This window comes from Bombus impatiens, unplaced genomic scaffold (genome assembly GCF_000188095.3).
Source record: "Bombus impatiens unplaced genomic scaffold, BIMP_2.2 scf_0733, whole genome shotgun sequence".
NCBI lineage: Eukaryota > Metazoa > Arthropoda > Insecta > Hymenoptera > Apidae > Bombus > Bombus impatiens.
The window spans coordinates 232,602-257,426 of record NT_177152.1 but is presented as its reverse complement, the minus strand read 5'-3'; the positions used below and the strand labels follow the sequence as shown (position 1 = coordinate 257,426).

General features: G+C 32.4%; 1 protein-coding gene and 1 long non-coding RNA gene across 12 annotated transcripts in view; one reads left to right on the top strand and one right to left on the bottom strand.

Annotated features, from left to right (window-relative positions):
• LOC100741755 (protein scalloped) overlaps positions 1-24,825 on the bottom strand; it is a 345,993-nt gene that overhangs the window by 134,514 nt on the left and 186,654 nt on the right. The window lies entirely within an intron of this gene.
• On the top strand, positions 21,557-22,006 carry LOC117152155. The gene is made up of 2 exons (XR_004462434.1): positions 21,557-21,661; positions 21,698-22,006. It is a non-coding gene; the product is annotated as an uncharacterized LOC117152155 (long non-coding RNA).

Here is a 24,825-nt window from a genome sequence, read left to right as displayed (position 1 = left end):
TAACGTAAGAAAAATGAAGTATAAACTAAGGAAGTAAGAAATGAAATTTAAATAGGAACTCGAATCTTTAATCTCCGTTCGAAGGCAAAGTCTCTTGCATAAAAACTTTCCCTACCACTTTCTACATACTTCTCGACAAATAATTATTTCTCTCCTTTCTAGTACCATGAACCACCTACCACCCTAAACACAAAAAAGAACAGGAACACGCGAGTAAAGAAAATCTAACGACGATTAAATTCGCCTCTGATTTCATTTTAATTGGGAGTCATTACGTCGATTCCGCGATGGTTAACCTAGTTTCCTGCCTGGAGGATAGATGCACGCGACCTTTCGTGCCGGGACATCCTACTTAAGCTGCGTTTCCACCGTCACTTATAAGAATCGAAATGCACTTCCTTCTCTCCTTTTATTTTCCATTTCTAAAAGAAAACATTTTTTGACCTATTATACGGGATTTTCTGGCAATCGCGATACAATTAGCAAGAGGATGCTTCTATGTGAAAAAATAAATCGGAAATGTAGAACATTTTCTCATACAACTCTCCGCTTTCCAGAAAATTGAGTTTGAAAATTTGCTTGGTACATACGAACTTAGCTAATTAGCGAGTAAGTACGAATAAATAATTAATAGGTTATTCTAAGTTAAGAACGTAGAATAATATTTTTCCGCTTAAAGCTTTGTTCTCGATAAAAATAAAGTTTGATCGTATTTAGTTAACAATTGGCCTGCTATATGCGTGAATTTTATTTTCTCGGAAACGATGCAACATATAAAAAATTGTATTCCACATTTTCGATTTATTCTTACATGTAAAATAATCTCTTGTGGATTATTCGCCTCTGTTCAACTCGGAATTAGCCAAATTCAAGTATACATACGGAACTTTCAAACTCAAAATAAATAGGTACAAACTAATTACTGAAACGTAATAAAAAATGTACAAATTGTTAATTTGTTTGTTATATCGCGTTACAATGTAGAACAAATAAAAAGTAACACGTATCTATGAGAACTGGGGAGTTACTTCTCTACCATTTACGAATCCAAGTAGAAGCAACATTTTCAATTAAATACGAACTAGAATGCATTAAAACCTACAAATTATTAATTTAGTAATATCATGCAAAGTAAGTAAAAGAAGCAAGTAAAAAAATATTACTTGTAAGTTCTTATGGGAACTGCAGAGCTAATTCTCTAATGCTTCCGTAAAACTGTTTCTGTCATCTAACGAATCAATTTCTCTCCCCACACTAAACGTTGTATATTCTTCAATTTTTGAAATAAAACGCGGTTCTCAGAGCGGGACAAGCCAAGGGAAAGTTACAGGGGTGCAGCGTGTCGATGAAGTTTTCAAGTGGGCGATTTAAGCCGCACCACCCAGCCAGTAGCAGCGGTAGCCGGATTATCGCTGTGAAAGCACAAGCAGCTTGTCTGGTATGCCAAAATCGATAAAGTACATCCACCTGCGGCCCTTCGCCCCTCATCCACCGTGGAAATTCGTTTGACGTAAAACAGAGACGAAGACGAACATCCTTTATCGCGGTTTTCAAGCGCAACTTATCTCCACGCCAACAAACTTACGTCAGTTGCGAACCTTCAGGCGGCACAGAAAATTCTAGTTAAGTAAAAAAAATCGCTTTCAGCGTTGTTCATTGTGACGATGGATTTTCATTAAGGATCAATGCTCGTGTGAACAACATTTATCAATTTTAACATACATATTTTATTTCATCGATATCATACTATCGTAATACCATAGAATACGACAAATTTTTTATAAGATATTACAAAAAAAGTTCGTCAATCCACAATATAATTCTAGATTTAGTAACTTTTTAACTAAAATAAATCTTGTTTAAAATCAGCAAGTCTATAAATATTTTTGAGCAGCAGTACGTATAGATTTCACTAGAATATTTTCTGAAGTTATTAGACAAAACAGGTTCATATGTATATATATTACATAACGAAAAAAGAAATATTTAATCCAATGCAAAAAAGAATTGATTTAATGTAAAACTAATTTAAATTAATAGCTAATTTGTACATGAAAAACTTTCGTCAAGAATCTAACTTTTTATTTTTACGTACCGTATGTAGTAGAATATAAACATTTTTATATTTTATGTATTCCAATGTAATTTTTAAGAATTTATAGAAATACAATATTTGTAAGAATGTATAACAATATAATTTAGAAGAATTTACAAGAATATAAAATTTATAAGTTTTATTAGAATAGAGTTTATAAGAATGTAATATTTATAAGAATAAAATCATTGTATATCCATTTATTCATAATTTTTTAATTAAAACGCATCTCATAAAAAATAATCAAATAAATAGCGCGATTGAAATGAAGATATCTCAGGAGGGAAATTCAAGCTTTTTTCATATTAATCTTTGTAAAAAACCGGTGAAATTAATTAAGATTTGAAAAAAACTCGCTCGATATGAAATTGAGATTAAAAGCTTGAAGAGGATGGTCAGGATTCGATGTAAATCACCCCGAGTGATTCGTGAGGCAAGCTCTGGTTTACGAACACGTGTTCTCCTGACCGCCTATAAAGCCCTGTTAACTCCCGGGATCCCTGAAGATCATTACGACTGAACCCAACCGAATACGGAAGAGGCTGCGCAACACGCGGCTGTTTCGATGAGAAATGTTCCGAGAAGGGGAGTTCGTCAAGTTTTCACACACGTACATGTGCGCAACGCTTCTAGTTTCATGGAACGCGAAATCACCTACAATCCAGTTTAGATCACATATATATGAAAATTTGCAGGTGCAGCTCTTAAATTTTAATTTAGTTAGATACATTTTTATTTCGTTTCTATTTGTAAACTTTGACACCGGTGTTAGTCCAATTATATTTTCTAATGTTAAAAAATACGGGCACTTAAGAATGCGTTTGAATACTTTTAGAGAAATTTTGTATCAATATATAATACGAAACGTTTTGATATTTCATTAACACCGTAATGAGGCACGGCTATCATGATCATATTGGTAAATTTTGGAACAAATTTGTAAATGCATATAGAAATTGTAACAATTAAGTATATAATGAATAATCGAAAAAAATAAAATATACTTGGCTAATAGATATGTAAAAAAATATTTATAGAAACATATTAGAACAAAATTTTGAGTGAAAATTAGTTTACGATAAAATTATTTCACTTGAAGTCTCATTTTGTGGAAAATATAGTGTTTGAACATAATTAGCCACATTCTCAAAAGTAACGAGTTTATTTTATATCTATTTAAAAATGTAAAAAAAATGATAGGAATAGATAGGCATAACAAGATTTCTCACGTATAATAGAGTGCCTCGTTGTTGAAAACGAGGTTAGTCTGATTCACGAATCGTAGCAAAGAATGAATGCTCGGTTTATAATTTCATTAAAATTAATCCGGTGTTGGAGGAAGCAGATCGTTGCCTAATTGAATTTACGCTTTGTAGACTTTTCTCCTCGACTCTTGGTAAAGAATCGATGAGTCTTGTGTTCTAGTGGAAAGTGTCGAGACGAAGACGAAGAGCCTAAAGAGGAGGCGGCCAGTGGAACGAAGAGGCGACTGTAGTAAAAGAAGAAAAAGGAAAGAAAAGGAAGAAGAAGAAAAGAATACACGGAGAAGAGTAAGAAGAGAAAGACGAGGTGGACGAACGTCGCCGACCGCTATTTATATTCGATGCAGCGGACGTTCAACTTACAAGCACCCCCGCCTTACGACGTATCCTCCTCGACTCTTCTTGTTTCTGGTCTTCACGCGATGTACTATGTTTCAAAACGACTATCTTGGGAGAAAGTTGTAATTATCTATTACTTCATTCTAAGCATCTTTTGGACACTTTTAATCCTTTGTAATCCCGTATTATCTTTCAGAAGTACCGTAGGACCTTAATTAACATTTCGCAGAATTTTAAAACAAGACAAGACTCTAGGTGCACAGAAATTTTATTTAAATCAACATCACTCTGGATGAGTTATGAATACATATTGACCAGATTAATACATACTTTCTTTATTACTACATTTATAAAAACTTATTTTTCTGAAAAAGTTAATAAAAAACCAAAACATGTAAGAATTATTACCTCATTTGAAAGGTTACAGTGTAAGCAATCTATACTTGACATCGTAATAATAATTCCATCAATTTCATATAATTGAATTAACTTTTTCTTCTTGTATACATAATCAATATATCTAAAGATTTCTAAGAAACGTAAAAAGTAACACTCCCTAAAATTAAATATATACAATCTGAAAAAGAAGAAAAGAAAGCGGAGCTCACATCGGAAGTTAATTATCCATCCAGTTCGTGTTCACGTCGAAAAAAAATGAAAAGAGTGGAAAGACGTTGAAAGAAGAAATAAGAGCTCGAGGTATTTAGCTTTCTTTGCTCAAGTTCTTCGCTAGGGAACGAATTGAACGAAGATGAGCAGGATGAACGCGAAGGAGGAGAAAGCTGGGTCGTGTAAAAGTAGAGAAAACCATGTATCATCTTTGGTCGTAATTAGAATCCGTTTCGTGGAAACGAAGGCGACCGTTCTTCCGCTCATGATCCTCTTGCAGTCGAAAGGCGTGTGCGCGCTTATTAATACGATTACATAATGCTCGCTGCGACACCAGATTTTATCCTCTTACGCGTAAAGTATTCGGAAAATTATTCGAAAGTCTTTAGATTTTGGGAAGATGCTTTGTTAATTATTCTGTTAGCGAAAGAGTTGCCAAAATTGTATTATTTAAATTTTAGTCATTTTTGGATAAATTAATTTGGCACGAGTTTCTTTCTAATACAATACATATAAGAAGTCGCTATTTAAGCCAATCTAAAGTATTTTACATTTGACTAACTTTTATATAACAATTAGTATTGGAAATATGATTATTTTAAGAAATGAAATAATTTGGCAGGAGTCTCTTAAATAAAAATCACTATCTGAGACATTTTATTTTCAGAAATTTTTGAACAATTTAATAATAGGAATTGATTCCTATTTTTCTATTTTTTTTTTTCTTGAATGATTTAGATTGATATGAATCTTTTCGTAAAATGGTGTGAGAAACATTATTTGAAATATTTTGTACTGTACCATTTTTGTAATAAAAATGGTTTGAAATAATTGAACCCACGTTATTAATAAATCTGAGTATTCAGTGGGATCGTCTTTGATATTTTTAAACATCAAAACGAGCATTCATAGTGTATACTAATTTTTTAATTTTTTATTAAATATAAGTTTATAATAAATATTTTGCAATTTCTGTACATATTTTCAAATTGGATTCAAATTGGATTCAAATTTTGCCAATATAATTATTGCAATCGCGTCTCATTATGGAGTTAATGAAATTTCAAAATGTTGTATATAACACATATATAAAAGCTTTTTGTAGTAAACGTTCGAATACTTTTGCGAGAAATTGCATCTCCATTAAAAACAGTAGATTTGCAAATAGAAATAATTAAATAAATATTATATCTATGAAGTCTTTTATTTGGTTCGACCATTCGATTTCGATAACGGGTTAAAATTGAAGAAGATCGGTGCTGAAGACTAATCGATCGATGACGACAAAATGTCAACCGGTAGCGCGATTCGTTTAAAAATATCAGGCACCATGAGATGAAAGAAAAAGGACGGTTCAATCGTATCTTCATGCTGCCTGTCAACCTCCGTTAACCTCCCGTATCCCTTCCTTCAGCGATTCCTCTCTGTCTCTCGTTAGAAGGTGTGAGACTTAACGATCTCGTCAACTGGCAACACTCCAGCATCTTTTCGCTACGATTTCGCTCTTCTATCTCTGTCCAAGCTTCTTGCTCTGGTAAACTCTAAACTTTAATCCCCCGAGGATGATTTCCGTACGTTACATATACGGATACATATATTTTACATTACGTATCGTCCAGAATGGTTTAATTTATAAAACAAATCGTGTAATCAAAATAGTATTCATTCAATGTCTTTATGGATGCAAAATAACAAAAGTAAAATTCAAAATGTCAAACATAGGATCTACTCGAATTAACGACAAAACAAAATCTCTTTATTTCCCAATTTTGGTCCGTTTGTTGAACAAAACCTGTAGTTATACACTATACGATATTGCACTTGGGCAAAACTAGTGGTAATCAATCAAAATCAATTCTCATCTACAGCCAGTCTAGTCATATGTATCCACCATCTTATTCGTTGTACACAATTCTCATTTAATTGGATTACATCATATTTCTCGCGACAATACACGCAAAAAACATTTTCATTATTATTTCTTTTACGTTCGTTCGTTTTAGTTTTTTCGTTCCTTATTCTTTGTTCTTAATTGTTATTGCCAAAAAAGTAAACGATAGTTTATGACCACTGTAGTTCGAAATATAATGCTTTACATAGTTCACAGAATGATTTTACCCCATATGGTTATGTCCTATGATGCACGAATATAATCTGCTTACGATTAAGTATTAAAACGAAAATATTAAACACTTTAAAACAAAAGAATCTTAATAATTTACTGCAGGGTGCGTATTCTGTAATAAATCTCCGTTGAGAAACATTTCGATATAATGAATAAATAATTGTAGAAATCAGCGAATTTTTTTACTTTTTTAGATTGAGATAAACATGATATAGGGTTTTGTATTTATTTTTCTTACTTTTTTTTTTTATTAACGTGGAGGAAATCCGCACGGACACCAGGTCGCTTCTGGGGAAAAGCGGCGTGGTAGTGCCGGACTCTAACCGACTAAAACTTCCACGATGACCGTCTCGGCTGCGATCGAGAGGGGCCCGGGAACCGGTGTGAACGACGCACCGGGCCATTTATTTTTCTTACTATGAAAAAGTTAACTTGTCAACTGAGAAAAGCAGGCGACAGAAACATTACAAATATAAAGATTACAATGATTGATAAATTACATTTTTTAATTTTTAGAAATAGTGGATTAGTTTGTTGTCAATATACATTCTATGCTTTTTATATTTCTATATATTCTATGCTTTTACAAGCTTATATATACATATTTCTCTATATGTTTTGTGATTATTCGAATTTCTGTGTGAATTAAAGAGCATTTGTTAATTAATGTAACCTTGTTTTAATCTTCGATTTTTTATATCCCCATAGCACTCTCGTTTCAAAACGCAACAAAATTTTAAATAAAGTTTCAACAAATATTAGATCTTTTCAAAAATAAGCAAGTGTCTGGATTATTTTTGAGCCATAGTGTATTTTATGGTATAGAGGTTGTAATAGATAGGGAGTAAAAGCTGTGTGAACAAGATGGATATCTGCGACTTAGATGGGTGATTGGCACTGTAATGCAGAATTGATTTTGTGGCAAATTGATGAGTGATGAAAGAAAGATTTATAGAAGGGGATTCGTAAACAGTTTCGTTGTTGTAAGATAGCGTAGATATTGATATAAACATTATAAATCGGACCTGCCATATTTTATTTGTTAAACATGTATATTATACAATGAAAAAGTTATCTTGTTTTTTTATCATAAAATTTGTTACCAACGATCTTTTTAGCACGACAAATTATAAAAATATTTTCAATTATCCAATCTTTTACTGTATAAAAGAATAAATTCACTTTTTTTTATTCATATCGTATTATCAAAGTAGTAAAAAGCAGCAAAGCTGTATTTTAAATACATAAGATTATTTAATTAATTATGAATGTGTTTCAATCGTAACATTAAACTAATTGAGATGTGATGTGATGTACTATTCAAAGTTTAGTAATAACATAATAAAATTTAATTATTATCATTATTATTGTTAGGAATCTCATAAATATTAGTTAATTAAATTATTAATGTTCTTCAAACATAATACTAAACTATTAAAAATTTAATGTTTAATTTAAAATTTATTAAAATCATAGTTATTATCAAAAATAATAATTTCCCGCTTAATTTCGATATTATTAGAAACCATAACGATTATTTAATGAATTATTAATATGCTTCAGTCGTAATATTTTATCTTCACTTTAATCATATCTGGCAATATAATGAAGCTAAAAATTGATTCTTTGTAATTATTTATAATTTATTTATTTAAACATTTATAATCTATTATACATTTTCAATATAACCATTGTCTAGACGTTTAAACTTGTCCCTAGATACTTTCACGTGAATACTTAACATAATATCGTCTACTTGACATCGAGGAAGTGATCGAGGAAGTCTATAACGAAGAAAAGAAAACGGAATCTTAAGAGATAATGAGATCAGCGAACATGTCGCACAGATTTAAATCGAAATTAAAGAAATACCATAACAAATTTTCGATCATAACATCAACGTCGTATGTTACTAACAAATCAATGTCTTTATGAAGCAAAAGGATTCTGGAAATCCTATTTTACTTGTTGTTAATTAATCAAGTGGAATAAATATTCTATTTAATCTTCTATTTAATGAATATTATTTTTTGAGTATAATAAAAATAATACATATCTTCTTCTCTCAATCCATTTTTTTATTTCTTTGAAATCGTATTTATTTAAAAATTATTTAATAATTTAATAATTACTTATTTCATATTTATTATTTCAATATACACATACTGATTCAGTTTAGTTTACACAATATTTATCAAATTATTTAGCTTCCTATTTCACCCTTTCTTTCTTCTAGAAATAATCATTTATCTTTTTATAATACTGTATTATCAACTAAAAATCAAAGATGTTGTTTAAATCATTATTTTAACGCATGCAACGAAAATATTTCAATACTTGCCGGAGAAAACATTTATGGTTATATTATACGTATGTTATATAAAATATTTTGAAATTTCATTAAGATTATAAACGAGACACGAAAACTGTAATTATATTGACAAAATTGGAGACCAATCAGTACACATTCACATACAAAGGAAAAACTACATAGAAATATATAAGTTACAAGCTATTTACTACAAACACATATTTATTGAAAAGTTAGTATAAAGTATGAATAGTCATTTTGAAGATATAGATGCAAAATAAGGTCGCATTGAATAATATTAAAACTTATGAATGTAATGAATAATTGACATTTAAATACTTTTACGATGTCTACAAAATATATTTTTGCACTGAATATCTTGTAGTTTCTATAGATGTATATTTTCCTGGTTTGTTTCAAACATTATCGAAATGGTCATAATGGTTATTATTATGATGCTGATGAAATTTCAAAATGTTTCGTATCTATAATACACATAATATATTCATAACAAGCGTTTACTATCACACAATTAAATCTTTTTATCTAATTTTTTATTTTAACGTAAAAATTAATTTTTCTGATTATGATTATCTTAATCTATGCTAGAAATATAATAGCAGCGTTAAGATTTTCTCTTTAGAAAACAATTTTTCTAATATTAACAATCGATTTTCTAATTCTACACTCTACGCGTAACACATCCACACCTTTGCCGTTCTCAGCCGTATTTCTTTATTAAGACACTTGCAGCAACCCTCCACTTCCTTAATTACATCATGTTTTAGTTTCTATTATTATACTTTTCCGCGTAGTACTAACTATAACTTATTTACAAACAATCCTTTCACATATTACCACATTACACTATAATAAAATATGCATAAAATTTCGAAATGAAACAAACTTCATTCTCCACAAAAAATCTGTCCTATCAAAAAATTAAAGCTTAACCTTTTATATACTTCCATAGTCTCCCTCTCCTGCCACAACCTAGATTTCAGTTGTCCAAACAATTGAAAGCTACAGTAGGAAAATATAAGGCACATCTTGAATGTTTTTTTATAGACGAATAATTTTACAATTCATCGTATGCATCGTTTATTGCAATTTTGAACATTCAATACGCTGTTAAGTAATTCTGCGTATATTATCAAAATCGTTTCGTCGTTTAATTTTAGGATTAAATACATATCATTTCTACACTTATGCCTATTTTAAGATCATCTGTCGTTATAATACGGAGTATGCAAATTTTACTTTTATTTTTCCAAAGGTTAAAACTATTTTCTTCTTAGCATTATTGAGTTAGAAATACCCGTAAAACCATAAAAATAATCATAAATAATAATCATAATAACCACAATAACAAATAAAAATTTGAATTAAAATTGTGCTAAATTATTTAATTTTATGATGTGTAATCTATATACGTATATATTTGCTCACCGGCATTTACACCGCGCCGCAAAGAGGGTCAACCAACCTCAAATTTATAAATTATAAATGACGAGGAGAAAGCTAGATCACGCAAAGACATTGCTCGACATTATTCGTCGCAAAAGGTGGTCTGTGTACTGTTAAGAATATCGGTTATCGGCTTTCATACTATTTACTTTGATTTTGACTCTGTAGATTGTAGATTATTCTTCTGGTTGTGATAAATAAAGGATAATAGAGAGTATTGTTCTTCATTAAAAATGATATATGTCACATACTTGCGAGGGAAGCGTTTCAACTCGAAAAAGTATGTTTTCCGGAAGAAACAAGAAACTGTTTTTGAACATAATCAAACCAAATTTATGGACAAGAAGAGTAATGCTCGTACAGCAGACTCAAGTGTATTTTTTTTCATTTCTGGTTGTGAACCCTGAGAAACCACCCTTCTAGTCAGGACGCAATTCATAATCAGACGTATTTATAGAATACAGTACAGTGTCATGAATCGGGAAGAGCGAAATATCTGTTACAAATAATACTTCGTATTATTGGCATAAATAAATCAATTCAGATACATTGTAAGTTAACATAAATTTTGAAAACTTCTGTTATAAATTAATACAATCTACATACAATTTCAAGTATTACCAACATAATTACGATAGTCGTATCTCATTACATACAGCACTATTGAAGTTTCAAAAATTAATATATGTATATATACCACACATTGAAATGAAATGAAAATGAAAATACCTTTATGAGTCGCTACACATAATCCATTTGATTATATTTATGATCAACTTGGAGAAAAAAGAATACAGTAACACAAATACCTTTCCTAACCTGTCAATTATTATCCTAACTTAACTTATCGTAACTTATCCTATTCGAATAAATTCATCAATTAACTTGCTTCACCCAATTCTAACTTGTTCACCGTGAAAATGGTAACGACATATATGAACATTGCCATCAAATATAATATACACAGATCCCATAGAATTCAAGGCATCGAATGAAACAATAATTTTCGAAAGTTTTAGTTATTTTTTAATGATCCCTCAGATTTACCACATTTTCCAATGAATTGTAGTCTTATAGGGGTTGCCGAATTTTGAACAATGAAATGTGTTCTTATTTTAATGCAACGAAATCAAAGTACAATAAAAGTACAATTCTTTTGATGCATTAAAAACTTCAAACCCTTTAAAAATATTCAAAAATTATTTCAAAGTCAGGAACTTTAAAACATCTAATACATTATACGCGGAATATCTTGCACGTCTTAAACATGCCGCGGGCTACATGCCTTTTTAGCGATTTCGTGAAATGTACCAGACAGCACTAAAAGTTACATAATATTTGAAATTGTTGTCGGATTCTTCTATTGCCCGCAGCTAAACATTATAGGAGTGAACACGGAATATCCTACTATCCGCATATGAAACGATAAAAATAGAATTACTTTTCTAGTCATGAAATAATATATAAGTGTGCACATGTAATATATACATGTGTACATAGTTCAGAAACAAAATTGTAATGCCAATGAGGTTTTCGAATGATAGAGGGTCGGATTACCGAGGTTCGATATATACATATGTAACTGTTCGAGTATCTTGATTTCACGTTAGTTCGGTTACAGTCACGTAGATATGTAACGGGTGTCACGATTGTGCTGGCTGGCACGGAAACGACCGGTAATTCCGTCGCGGTAATTAAATCAGGTAATTAGGGCAGCTTCGGTGGCACGGTGAATATCGCTGCTGTGTCTCTCGACGCGATCGTCCCTTCGTGCTTCGATGTGTCGTTAAACGTCACCGGTAAGCGTCGCTATTGTCAGTTATTACTGTCAAACTTACCGGGACGTACGTGTTTCCTTGATATTAACGAGACGCTTTATTGACCTATCTTGGGGAACAGGCTGTTGCCCGTCCGATTCTATTTCTGAATTTACGCGATCACACACAAACTGGCCCCAATGTCGTTTTGGATCGATTTGTAACCTGAGAGCAACAAATAATCGAATCGATTTCAACATGTATTTACTCGTGAATCCATGTTAATTTCAGCACTGAAATTTCTCTTTGTGAGAATCAATTAAATACTATTCATAAAAGATTTGTTTTAAGTATATTGTTTATTTTTGTTATTATAATATTTGTGTATTCGTGATTGATTGTATATTTGTTTCGCAAATTACTTGCATAAACATATTTAGATATAATATACATGTCATTATTGATCAAAATAGAAAACTTTACACAAATTGATAAAAAATAAAATATTTATCAATTATACGAGAATTTCTTGTAATTATAAAGAAATATGTTTAAGTCTATGTTACAAAGTTTTTAAACATTGATAATATTAATGGAACTAATAAGACAGTTAATATTACTATTTACACATATTAAATGAAAATAAAATAATTTGACAACAGAAATAAAACATAAAAATAAGAGACTACTCTCATAACTTTATTTATTTCATATGCAACTATAGATTATCAAAAGAAATGTACGATTAGTAATAATTAAGTTATATTCGAAATTTGTATTATCATTATTCGCTGTATACTCGATATCGATAAATTTTGCTTCAAAACATTCTTTGTTACATAGCTACAAATGGCTGAAAAATCGTATTTTGCATTAAACGAAACATTCTCTACACATAAAAGTGTTCTATGGTAAGTGTTCATGCGAAAAATATTCCACGCTTTTAGTACTTATACTTATGTATTCCACTGATTCCACTTTAAAATATTAAAATAACTCGAAGCGCAATGAATTACAATATATCTCACAGCTTTTGTTTTGACAAATATAACAAATATAACACACGTTTAATAGACGTGCAGGAAAAGTGATATGTTAATTTGGTCAGTACGTATTCATATGGTGGCCGAGAAAGTATTTGTACACCATTGTATTTATTATAGCATTTATGTACATATGTACTAATTAATGGAATCCAACTATCATTTTCATCATCATCATCATTAAATATCATGCGACTAGAAAAATTTAATAGTATGAAGATGATATGTGAAACCTCATTAAGAAATGCTTTATTGGAAAATAAGAGTATGTACAAATATTCTTTATAACCACTGTAACTCATCTGGAGCAGCTGTTTTTAAATAAGATTTCCACAACTAGAATCTTTTTTATCTTAAGATTGTGTGCTCTAAAGAGTTAAACGAACTGTATCTCTCCGCCACAAAGCAAACATGTCGTATACGATTTTCGATCCGACAGACGACGTTTTCACGTGGGTCGAGTCGATCGAAGCACCAACACCGGTAACAACGAGAACCACAGCGGCAAGGAAACAAGACGGAGAACGATTCTTCGTCTAAGTGTACGCGATCACGTGAATATGTTTATGCCTGCAGTTCATGCGGTGATTTATACTGACATCGATACACCTTTCTCCCAGCATAGAAATGTCAGTAATGCAGTCGATAGAGCGCCGTGAGCTATAATGTATTGTCGTTAATGAATCGCTAAAGGGATCAGCATTTCATTTTTCCGTGGCGACGTTTATGCGCCGCGAATTGACAATACAGTAAATCCCGAACGAATTTCTGTCAGGCTATAGCAACGTTACCTACGAAAAGGTCGTACAGGCGAGATTTGTTCGCAGCCGCTTCCAGGATCCGGCTTCGAGCGTTTTACAGACCCTTACCAGAAATAGATAACGGGCTAGAGACAGAGCCTCTGAGCGCGTGTCTATTTTAGAGACGACTTATGTGTCTCACGATGTCGCGAGTATATACGCGACGTTAATGACACGCGCAAGCGGCGCTGTTCGCGGCTGATGGAAATGTTTGCTTGCCATTTCTTGGAAAAATGTGCTTAAGATTGGAGAGATACGTTGGTTTATACGGCTGTTTTGTACCAAACTTTCATTCTAACAAGATTTTTACGTTTTTTTTGAGTTAGTTATGTTTTTCAATCGTTGAAAGAGATCTTAGGATTTTTTAAAGATATCTAACGCAAAGTTATTACAGTGGGTTGAACTAAAATTTCTACTGCAAAGCATTTTGTTTCTATTTCTATTCTATTTCTATTTCTATTTCTTTTGCCTAATTTCTCTTTTTTACAATACCTTACTATGATATTTCAATCACATTTTTAAAAGACTAGAAGTGATTTCTTCTGATATCGTAATAAATATTAGATATTTACCTTTTAACACGTATATTGTTCATCACATATTATAAAAAATATATATTTCTATATATATATATATATATATGTATATTTCATATTTTACTCAGAGTAGATAAAGAAATTTCTTTGTACCTGAGGGTGTTTCCACTGATGTTTGAACTATTGTTTTAAACTAATCTTCAACTCTATAAAACACGCTTTGAAAAGAAGAAAACAAATATTCTATCCTCCACACAGTTTATCATTTACAAAGATATAATTTAAATTTATCAGATTAGTCCAATTGATTAAAACTGTAAAGATTAATTTCTAACGTGTATTTAAATATACATACTATATATGAATAATTATCTAGAAGCAATATGATGAAAGTAAAATAAAAAGAATATGTAATCATTAGATTGCAAATGTCGATGCAAATTCATATCTTTACTTTTGAAAATTTTGAGTATTTTATTTTTTTTATATGTTCTTGTATATGAAGTGCGCTAATCTCAATTAATGTTTATAAATATCAATTTTGTCAAAAATCCTTACATGTTTTTAATAACCATAAAAAAAGGAAAACTATATATAAATTCATTACATTTTAATATCATGTCTAGTAATTGTGAAAAGAAGAAAGCTACATACCGTTATTTTTACGTAGTTAGTAGTTTTATTTTTAAAAACAGAATATTGGAAATAATCACATAACTATTCTTTCCACCTCTCCTATTCTATCATTTCACCCTCATATCAATCTCACTCCAAAAACTGCATTTATCAGAAACCTTTCGTCCAGTTGTTAGACCAGACAATCGACGTTTCACTTTAACAACCACTCCATGCACTAAGAATCCAAAAGAAAAGTTATCGCGCGCTAGGAGATCCGACAACAATGGCCTTTATCGAGTCAAGAAATTATTATCATTATGATAAACAATTTGCCAATCGTCGACATGGTACGAGTTAAGAGACTAGCCTCTCTCTCTCTCTCCTCTCTCTTTTTATATATATGTATATATATATATACATACCCTATATGTTGTGTATACAGTATGGTACAAAAGTCTTGGGTCATTTACCATAATGATTTCATAATGACAACTAATTATAAATAAAAATAAAAATATTAATAAACATATATTTTATATACAGGATGTTTCGTTTAATTGGAGACGATAGAATATCTTATGAAGAAGTTATCAAAAAAATGTTTTAACAAAGGTTGTTTGGTTCGAAGCAGGACATCATATGGTGAATGTTACTTTTTCGCAGATTCAGTAACGGGAGAGGAAATTTAAAGTCAACTTTATTCTTTTAAATGGAGCTATATAACTAAATGGAATTAATACATTAATCGATCCATCCAGATATTCCGCATAAAAAGTATTAACCTATTTATATTGAAAAATGATCAGTAGATGTCTTAGCTTTAATTTGTTATATAAAAGAAGAGAAGACGCGAGGTCTTATATACTATATAATCTTGTGTTTACGTTGTAACGTATGAAAGACAAAGATAATGATCTTACAACATGTAATTAGTGCTAAGAATGATCCCTGAGAATATTGTGTCAATGTAGTAAATAATTGATTCTTCAAATTCTTTAATGACTTTTGCAAAGCGTATGTTGGCAATTTCTATGAGCAATTCCAGATTCATGTAAAATTTCACCAATATAATTCTGATATTTGTATCTGATAACTAGATTGCGAATTTTTATGTATATATGACAAAATTTAAAGATACAAAAGTGCAATAACGTGCGAATATACATATAATTTTCAAAGTACTGTATCTACTCGTTGTAATATTTAATAGATAAAACAAACATTTGTCCAGGTCCTCGTCTTTCCATTGTATTCATAAAAGTATGAATATGAATTCGCATAAAAATCCGCAGTTCACTTTCAAAAGAAATCAAGAAATTTGAAAAAGTTTCATATAACAACTGTACTATATCCATAAAAGATGTCTATAAATATTCAAATACTTTCGCGGCCTACTGTATACTTATAGATATATGTAATAGAAACGAGAAAAAAATATAACCAAATTTTATTTGGTAAGTGGACCAAAACTTTTGCACGATCCTGTACATCTCTCGATATCCCCGTGAGAGTTGTATCACACACAAAGCGAAGGATCCGCCCGTAATTTCAGCATTGCACAACAATAATGATTCCCGAGACAATGGCTCGTATATATTGGGTGGCAAAAGCGTTTCGCGTAGGCCGAGCATCGTGCAGGTAATGCACACACGGATGCACGCAGTCCGTGAGAAATTATTACCATCCACGAGCATGAGGCTACGACACGAGAAATTCTGTTGTCTTTCCGCCGTGAATAACTCGGCACGGCTTGAAATTAATCGTCGAGCGATCTTAATAAGCGCGTTAATGAGCGAGCTTCGCAGTCACCAACCCCTCACCCTCCGCGAGTACTCTTTAAACGATACTCTCTCGCTGACAACTCTCGGCCGCTTTAATAACTATTTTACCTTTAATTAAGCTATTTCTGACTAATCTCATCCCCCAGTATGCTTTACTCTGCTTTGCTGCTTCTTCGTAGTATACATATTCGCTGTTCGACTCTAGAAGATTTTTGGGATTATTAAATCATTGAATCGAATATAGCTTGTAATTTTTACTCGAGATAAAAATTTAAAATCTGTTTTATATATTACTAAGATAAATATTATAGACACATAAAAAATAAGTATTATAGAGTTTTATTAAAAAAAATAGAAATAAAACTTTTCATAACAGTTAATTTTAATAATTAAACTTTACTTAGTCCTTGTATCACATTTAACTTAATTTATATCGCTTATAATATTTTTTAAATGTATTTTAAATTATGTTTTCAAATAAAAACTATATCGAATAAAACGGAAAATCCGTTCTGTACTCGGTGCCACATGTTTCAAAGTGAAATAAATGTATACCTAGATAAATATTGTATAATATGAAATAGAAAAATTATATAAATAAGGCTTTTCATGATATGATTAGTTGAGTTTATATAGAATGCCATACAAGTAAACATTTTCTGTTTACAATGCAATAATTATTAGGAGAAATTATCAGATAGTCTTAAAATAATGAAATGCATTCGCCGTTCGATCGTACAGAGTTCTTGAAATTATATTAGATTATGCATATTAAGTTCATTCTGTGCATTTTTACACATTAATGTCTTTCATAAATGCATAAAAATCCGGGCTCTAAGTATCATCAATCTAAACTTAACTACAGACAAGGAAACACATCGAATTATCTTAAGAAATTCTATTTTCATACGTATTTTCTTCTAAATGTATAATGAAAAAAGATTTGATTTTTCGCAAAGTATAACGAAAAGTCGTAAACCAATGCCTGGAGAAATTATCCGTCGGCATCTGAACGCGAGAGGAACTATTATTTCAGGATTCTTAAGAGAATGTAAGTTATTATCGCGTCACTCATTATACCAAGCAGTCAGCCATTATCCTTCCGCTTTTTCCTTCTAAATAAACGACGTTAATTCGTCTTAATGCGACGCATCCGGCGATACGTAAGCCTTGTTCCTCGAAATCCTTCGGAAAGGGAAACGATATGTGCGATGCATCGCTTTTTTCGGCGCGGAAATATTCCACGCAGACGATTCGTAATCACCGATTCCGCTTTTCCTTCATAGAAATGATATATCAAGTACATATTATGCAGATGCTCGTGAAAGTTTTCAAATATCGTCGAAATTTGAGAATACTGAGAAAATTGAAAATATTCAAAGAATGGAGATCCAGTGTGGTTTTTTCATATTTTCGCTAGAAAATGAAAAAAGTTAATAAAAGAAACGTAAAAATCAAGTTAGAGAACATAAATGGTTGCATTTTTCAATAAAATATATATTAATAAAATTTGAAAATTTGTCAAGAAACCGTACATTTTATATCCGTATTTTGTTCAATAGTATATGTATTTATATTGTTTTGCGTATGTATTTTAAATATACGTCCATTTTATAAAATCCCCATTAAAACTTGTAAGCCTATTTTCCATCTTTCACAAACGTCTGGAAATTCGAAGATATGGAGAAAAAAATTCATGTTTCTTTACTTACAAATTTACACTCGATACGTATATTTTACATGTTCTTTATTTTATATTCCATTCTCAAATCCTTTATCGGAACTATCTATTGTTTCGTAATTACTATATAATCAACAAAATTTACAAACAAATACAATTTAAAGTTTCGCGTCCAGTTTCAATCTTGGAATTTCAATACTACGGTAATGAGCGTAACTAACGCAATTATATTGGAAAATTTTGAAACAAATATGAAAATATGTATATTATATATTTTTTCTTCCATTTCTAAAAATAGCAATAAAGCTTTTCATAATAACTAGTTGAATTTACAAATAAGTAATTATAATATAATTATAATAATAATTATCAGGAGAAATTATCGGATAATCTTGGAAAAGTGAAATGAAATACGAATAATTTATATACGTATTTCACATCCTCGATTTGTTTTCGTCGCGTGAAATCACTTTCGTTCGATACACGATCCTCTCCTTTCACGATGTCAGTAATGCGTGATATTCGATCAACACTTTTCGCGATTTGTCATATGCATATATGCTCCCCCGATGTTCCTCTATTATATTCCTTCGCACACGTGTAACCGCATAACATATAACACTTTGAGGTTATCGTTACTAAATCTTGTTCTTTCAGACCACCGTCAAGTGAAACGAAACCTTGATATATACCGTGTCCCCATCCACGTAGCAATTTCTTGTTTACGATCTCTCTATCCACTTACTAGTTTCGATTTTTCGATAGTTCTCGACTTTTCGTAGTATTCACAATATTAGAATTAAAAATAGATTTATCAAAAATATATGGTTTGTTACGGGGAAACCTATATAAAATCGTACAGCAGAGTAAAAACTGTAATATCACGCGTATTCGTTAACAGAAATCTATTACAAAATACATACACTGTCCTGTTTGCAAATATTTCGATTTTATTTTCAGCGATTCTTCAACGTGTTGCACTAATCTGGAGGTGTAAGTTAGACGAAAAAATATGTTAACAAAATGTATTTACATTATATTTGGAAAATTGGTGTCAATCATTTTCATCTTCGTATTTATTAATATAGTCGTTTATCAAAACAAAAAGCCATGTCAGGACAAAATTAAAATTAATTAAAAATGACGAATATTGTGATTCATGAATTTTTCCTTCAAGCTTACTATTTCGTATGAAAATAAGGTACTTGTGTTTAAAAATGATCAACTTGAAAGATACTGTATGTATAAGGATATAGACTTATCGTATGAAGGATAAGGGAAGATTTCACTTTCAAAACAGTATGTATTCCTAAGTTCATGTTCTCTTTATGTTTCATAGACAAATTCCATAAAATTAAAGTTAAAATTAAAATTAAACTTCCAAACTGATGATTGTTACATGTATTTACCTTAATACCTTTTTGTAGAAAATAAAGAACTATATCGGTTGATGCATAAAAAAATATATAGTTCTTCTAAAAAGCAAAAAAAAATGGACAATGTTAATGACCTTGAAAGATAGCGAAAGATTTCATTAAGGGAAAAAACATGAATCATAGTTTTCGACGTTTTCAACCAATCAATATCGTATCCCGACACATTTTTTGTATCAATGAAAGTAATTAAAATATTAAGCAATCCAAAATAAACGAAACATCCTATATAGTGAAAAATAGATAAAAATGTTGGAAGGGCTGTCATTTTGTCCAATAATATAAAGGTATATTTAAATCAAACGAGAAAGAACATAGAGCAAGAAGAAGAGCAAGAGCACTCATTAGTGTTTATCTAGTGTCAATGATCATCGAGCAATCTATTCGTAAACTCATTTACGCTAAAAGATCTTCTTCATTTGGCAAACACGATCGAACATTCGTAGGAATTAGACCAAGCATCTAGCCCTAGCCTTTTGCGCTGGAGAGGCGACTCCGTCGTTACGGTGTTTTGTGCGGCAACTCGAGTGGCGAGTAAGAGGCGACAGTTCCTGTTTATACTAGATTTCGACATCTCCAATTGATGAGAGCGCAGTATTGGTTCCGTAAATAGATTCCTTAGCTCTTCATGTTTTTTTTTTAGTGTAATGTGTTATAATTTTAAATGGAGATAAAGTACTTAATCCCAAATCCCTCTGAAACTATGGTTCTGACAATGTGCCCAATGTTAGTTCGGATTTGACGATCAAGGTAAAAGTATTATAGCTTGGAAGCATTAAAAAGATGGTTTTCAGAAGTGAAATTAGCATATGTATTTTCGACCAGTCGCGGGAAGTGCGTCAACGGGAGTCGTAAATTCCCGTTAGGATTATAATAATCGACACCACGAACGGATTGATCCTCTTATTTCTTTTGAGATAATAGGGGCGGTTGATGTGGTATAACAGTGCGGTTAACAGGTTATAATGTCTATATTTCCAACAACTTAATGCAAGAAAGAGTTACGCCGTTGCGTAAGATGTTAGTGTCGTATACGAATTTTTGACGAGTGAAGATCCGGTAGAGTGTCACGTAAACTTGAGGGTTAGATGATAAAATAAAACAGTTGAGCCGTAACACAACTATCAACTTTACTTTTATTAAACTTTATTATGAATTCAGCAATCACAATGGAATACACGCTGAATTAACACACATAAATCACAATTCACTCCAACAACTTTATGTAAAATCAATTAATGTTGACCATTCTAAAGATAGACACTAACTAAGTTTTAGTGACGATACTGTGTCTGAGGAAAGTTAGGGGTGGGCGTGTCTAAGGACACGGGACCATCGGATTTGTTGATGGCAATTTTGGTTAGGAAAGTGAGGGCAGTAGACACCGCTTCGGATTGGATAATAAGAAGGTTGGTGGATCAGGAAGGGTTTTAGCAGCCCTCGAGAGAAAGTTGCTAACGGAAGATACCGAACGTAAGGAAAACCAACTTTCCTGTGTTAGCCTGTAGTAAGCAATAAATGTAAAAGGGGCACTTAAAATAAAAGATACTTGTATGGTCTGAAGGACCTTAACTATGAAAAATGCCAAGACCCATGGTGGGTCCTTAAGACTATTGAGGGTACGCGCCAAGGATGTGTAGACATCTGGCTACCATCTTGCCCATGGTGCGTGGCCCGTTCTCTGATGTGGATTGATGTTACAAGAGACTGTACAAGTTGACTGTTCTCAGGTTAGAGAATCAGTGTAGAGATGCGGACTGATCTATTGACGAGATCGAGTCCGAGTAGATATGCTGACTGTCCTGTCATAGTAGAACAAGTCCCTTGCAGTTGAATGCAGTAATGTAGTAAAAGCAGCCCGAAATGTTGACTGATCCGTAGATGACTTAGCAGTTTCCGATTTGGTGCCGGAGTATTGACTGAACTAATGTCGTAGAAACAGTGAAGTCCGTTCTCGTGTTATTAAGGAGGAAAGCTCGGTGTGGGTGTGCCTTTTGAACTAAGAACGCGGATTCGTTGTTCACACTTTTCGTTAGGAAAGTGAGGGTAACGATCCGCGATGCCCATTGGTTATAGCCAACGTTAATAAATGAAGATAGGAGGAGGAAGTCTCCTGCCAATGTTGCTCGTGGGTGTCATTGTTTATGGGGAAAAAACCTGCTTTTCCGTTAGACAAATATCCGCTTTCTCCGTAATTTGTAAGAGCGTGTAATAAACCTAACGACTGTTCTAAGGACCATCCATAAACCGAAAATACTCGCAGGATTAGAGATTAAGTTAAAAAGATTCTGTTTATGGTGGTTCCTTAGGTTCATTGAGGGTCTGTATAACGGAGCGTGGGCCTTGACGGCTAGACCACGAGGGACGTCGCACAGACCATCTCACGCGACGTAACAGCTCAAATGAAGATGAATTTGATGTTGAACTGTTGAGAAATGAGATCGATTGTATTCATAAAAGAATAATTGATAGAGAAAATAAAAACAGTGATAGAGTCAGTGGCACAATATTAGGTACAAGAAATCAAAAAATTACAATAGTAGTTAGTGAATCCGAAAGAGACAGCGATGCCCTACATGATTCTAATAATTCAAAATGACCAGCTTGTGAAGAATCTAGCAATACACCACCGAGAACAAAATTTGTAGCCGGCGAAAAACCTGCAGTGCCGCAAGTATCCTCAAATGTGTGTCCCTGATAATTGTAGCTGCTGACTGTAGATATGTCGCTGACGGGGTACTGCTGTTTTTCTTCCATTTTTGATGCGTAGCAAAAAAATCGGACTCCGTTTGCCGGGATTTGGAACCCGGGTCCCGAACGTTCGTAACTTAAGGCGCTAACCACTGCGCTGCCGTCGTCCGACACTAGTTAGTGTCGAGTGGTAGTATTTGCTATCGAGTGCCGTCACAGGGCTTTTTTCCCACGATACTACATGTTGAACAACATTTTTTAAGATATCTTCGCCGACGAGCTAATAAATCAAATAACAACTGAGAGAAACAATTATGTTGTAAAAATGATAGGGGGGAGGACACTGTCACTACACTGAATTTGATATAACGTCACCAAGGAGGAATTTTGACCAAACCAAGGATGCATCTTGGTGAATACTTTATAAATTATCATACAAAAAAAAAAAAAAATACAGAAATTAATATTAAAAAATCACATTTCCAAAGATGTAAATATAGATAAATTATTAGAATATAATGTTTTTGTAAGTTAATTTGTGTATAAAATCATTTTACACTACCTGTAACACACGCGTCACAGATGCACTAAATCATATCGAGCTGCTACTTGGCCAGACTGAAAAAGTCCTCGAGTGCAAAGGGCTAGAATGCTCAATAGTTATTCCTAGGTCAGTCTTCACTCGACTTCGTGACAACGATGTTTACTGAAGAAATTATAATCATATCAATGAATTATATAAATGCAGTTTTATAGAGCATTCAGATATTCGACTTCCGATTCGAATGCTAGTTAGTAGACAATAATTTTATTAAAGTGGGGAAGAACGAGCATTCGTTCGCTTGATCTAAACAATCTAAACATACTATATCGTACGCGTATACGTACACGCGTGAGCCACAAGAATCAGCGGTTTGCGGCATTACGATCAGTTCTTGGATGGGGCTGCAAATGAATTATGAGCATCATTTACAAAACCTGAATACCGCGGCTAACTCGCGTGTACCAATCTTTTTTCGGGCCAAAGAAGGATGCCTTCACTCTTTGAGACATAAGACTTTTAGATAAAAAAAGGGCTCTAACTGTACAGGAATTTCATTTCAAATCGCGACCACTCTGGATAAATTATAAACACGTGCTGATCAAATTAATATACGTTCTTTTCTGTGCGTCTGTTAAACGTGTGTTGGTGATATCTGTGAAAAAACAAAATCGGCGGTATTTATTGCCGCTAGCTAAGAAAAGTTTGTTTAAACTATTCGTAACAGTTAAAGTAGTATAGTTAATTATAACAATTATGTATATTGTGTATATTATGTACATTATGTACATTTGCTAACCTATGTATGTAACATTTACGATATGTGCATAATACTGATTTAGTATCACTATTAATCAATGAATAACCAAAACAAAATATATACAGGGTTTCCACGTAACTGGGACAGGTTGTATTTCCTAAACGGTTAGGAATAGAAGAAGATGTCATAAGTGAAAGTTAAATTGTATTAGGCGGTGCATAATATGCAACTAATGTTATAAACTTGAGGTGTTGTTGGGTCCGTCGTCATGATACTGGTACTTGCTGGCGTATAGGTCGCTGTGAGGTACTGCTACTGGTGTGTAGGATTTCTGTCTTTATTCGTGTTGCCTTTTTTCTCAGTTAGGAATCGTGGAGAAAAAATCGGACTACGATGGCAGGATTTGAACATGGTCTGGCGTAACCAACGGCGCTAACCACTGCTCTACCATCGTCCGGTCATAGTTTGCTGTCGAGTGCCGCTACAAACTTTTGTACATGGGTGCATCAGAAAAATGCAACTGCATTTTGTTTTAAACGGAAAGCTATATTTTTTACTGCGCCAACCGATGCAGTTCCTTGTGCTCTACATAAAAGTACTAACATACTTATGTCCTAAAGTTATTCATTAGGAAGTTATACAAGCTAAAAGTTCTCTGAATTATTTCACTCTCTCAGCAAGTGTTCCGGAGCACTTACGTTGCAACAAGTATTCGAACGGTTCTCCATTGCAGTCCAAGCACTTTTTCATCCACTTTTTGATGTTGCGCAACACATTCCTGATGTCTCTTTCCGTAATTTTGGATATTTCTTGTTGAATGCGTTGTTGGAGCTCCTCAAGATTAGTAATGGGATGCGAATGCACCATATCTTTTCTTCATCCATAAAAAGAAATAGTGCGGTGTGAGGTCTGGTGATCGCGGTGGCCATAAGATCGGTTCTCGTGTGCCAATCTATTTCGCTCCACAAGTTTTATT